The sequence below is a fragment of the Hipposideros armiger genome, unplaced genomic scaffold (assembly GCF_001890085.2).
Source record: "Hipposideros armiger isolate ML-2016 unplaced genomic scaffold, ASM189008v1 scaffold_371, whole genome shotgun sequence".
NCBI classification, from domain to species: Eukaryota; Metazoa; Chordata; class Mammalia; order Chiroptera; family Hipposideridae; genus Hipposideros; species Hipposideros armiger.
The window spans coordinates 454879-457846 of record NW_017731721.1 but is presented as its reverse complement, the minus strand read 5'-3'; positions in this window follow the sequence as shown (position 1 = coordinate 457846).

The following is a 2968-nucleotide window of genomic DNA, read 5'->3' as shown; positions in this document are numbered from 1 at the left end:
CAAACGTAAGATTCTGAAAGATGGAGAGAAAGCAGACTGCCTAGGGATTTTGAGTCCAAGGGGATAACATGGTTGTGAGTTCCCTGGGGTTTTTTTCTGCCTGGATTTTCTTAGAGCTGAAAAGCTCTAAGCCAAAGGGTGCAGACAAAACAACAATATCATCAATAACAGCCTGCTCTCCCTAGCCAAAGGACCAAGAAAGGGAGGACAATCTAGCAAAACAGGAAACTTTCAAACAGTAACTGCTCATCTCCATCCAAACACCACAGAAAAATCTGTGGCCCCATCCCTACCCATGCCAGCAAGGCTGAGTGGAGAACCTAGACTTGCCAGACTGTAACAAGGTTCCCCAAAGAATATGCTTTTCTGAAAACAGTGCTGGGACCTTATTCGGAGATGCAATTCGTTGAAATGAGGTATATTGGATTAGACTGGATCATAAATCCAATGACTGGTATTCTTATATGAAAGCCATGTAAAGACACAGATACATGTGGTCACAAAGACAGAAATTGTAGTGATGTGTCTATAACACAAGGAATGTCAAGGACTGTTAGCAACCACCCATAGCCAGGAGAGAAGCATAGGGCAGATTGTCCTTCAAAGCTCCCAGAAGGAACCAACCTGGTTCTAAAACGTTGATTTCAGACTTCTAGCCTACAGAACCATGAGAGAATAAATTTCTGTCATGTTAACCCAGTTTGTTATAGGTACTTTGTTATAGGAAACTAACACACACTCCTACTTCATACCATATACGAAAATTAACTCAAAGTGTATCAACTTATACTAGACAAAACAGACTTTAAAACAAAGGTTATAGGACCGGCCGAGCGGCGTGTTGGTTAAGAACTGGCTTGGGATGCCAGAGGGCCCCAGTTTGGATCCCACATATGAGGACCAGTGACACTGCCCTCTACAGCTAACATGCTGAACAACAGCTCAACCTGGAGCTGGGCTGCCATGAGTCGCTGGAGACGATGTAGGCTGCAGCCCCTGTGGCAGTGGGTTGCCATAGGCTACTGTGTGTAGCCAGCAGCCAGCGCGAGCAGCCAGCAGCCACAGTGAGCGGCCATTCAGAAGCCAGCGACTGATCTGCCTCATCCGGGAAGAGCGCAATGATGGTGCCAACTTGGGCCAGTGAAGCAACATCCTCTACAACTAGAAAGAAGAGCATAAGGACAGCACCTTGTCTGTTCCCCTTCCCTCGATTCCCGAGCGCAGTTCCCCTCCCCCAATTCCCCAATAAAATCTTAAAAAAAAAAAAAAAGTTAAGTAAAAAAAACAAAAAACAAAGGTTATAACAAGAGACAATGAATCCAGTAATCCCACCTCTGGGTATTTATCTGAAGAAACCCAAAACACTACTTTCAAGGGACACATGCATTTATATGTTTACTACAGCATTATTTACAATAGCCAAGAAATGGAGGCAACCTGGGTGTCCATCAATGGATGAATGAATAAAGAAGAGGTGGTACATATATACATTAGAATATGACTCAGCCATAAAAAAGAGTGAAATCTTGCCATAAGCAACAACGTGGATAGACCTACAGAGTATTGTGCTGAGTGGTGTAAGTCAGACAAAGATAAATGCCATGATTTCAGTTATATGTGGAATAAAAAATAAATAAACAAACAAACAAAACAGAAACAAACTCATAGATACAGAGAACATTTTGATGGTTGCCAGAAAGGAGGGGGGTTGGGAAGATGGGTGAAAAAGGGGAAAGGATTAAGAAGTACCAATTGGTAAGTACAAAACAGTCATGGGGATGTAAAGTATAACAAAAGAAATACAGTCAATAATATTGTAATAACAAGGTATATTGTCTGATGGGTACTAGATTTATTGAGGTGATCACTTTATAAGTTGTACTGTCTAATCACTATGTTGTACACCTGACACTAATAATATTGTATATCAACTGTAATTGAAAAATAAAAAAATTATTTTAATAAATGAATCAAAGATCTAAATGTAAGAGCTAAAACTATAAAATTCTTATAAGAAGACACAGGAGTAAATATGATCTTGGATTAGGTAACAGTTTCTTAGATATGACACCAAAAGCACAAGCAATAAAAGGAAAAAATAGATAAATTGGACTTCATTAAAATTAAAAACTTTTGTGCTTCAAGACACCATCAAAAAAGTAAAGAGAAAACTCACAGGATGGGGGTATTTACAAATCATATATCAGATAAAGGTTTTTACTGTTGAATTATAATTCAACAATAAAAATAAAAATTCAAAAATGGGTAAGAGATTTAAACATTTCTCCAAAGAAGATATACAAATTGCCAATAAGCACATGAAAAGGTGCTTAACACTATTAACCATCAGGGAAATGCAAATCAAAATACAATGAGATACCACCTCACAGTCAGTAGGATATCCATAATCAAAAAGAAAATAACAAGTATAAGTGAGGATATGAAAAAATTGGAATATTAATACATTGTTGGTGGGATTGTAAAATGGTGCACACACTTTGGAAAACAGTTTAACAGTTCCTCAAAATGTTAAACATAGAGTTACCATATGACCCAGAAATTTCACTCTTAGATATATAGCCAATAAAAATAAAAACATATGACCATATAAAAACTTGTACATAAATGTCCAGGTCTTAGTAGTATTTTCAAGAGTAGTATTATCAAAAGCACTTTATCTCTCCTGATATCTTTATTCTTTATTGTTATAGTGGTTGCCCTTTATCTGTAGGGGAGACATTCCAAGACCCCTAGTGGATGCCCAAAACTGCATACAGTACCAAACCCTATATATACTATGTTCTTCCCTATACATACATATCTATGACAAAGTTTAATTTAAAAATTAGGCACTAAGAGATCAACAGCAATAGCTAATAATAAAATAGAACAATTGTAACAATATACTACTGTAATAAAACTTATGTAAATATGGTCTCTTTCTCTCAAAATATCTTATTGTGCTGTA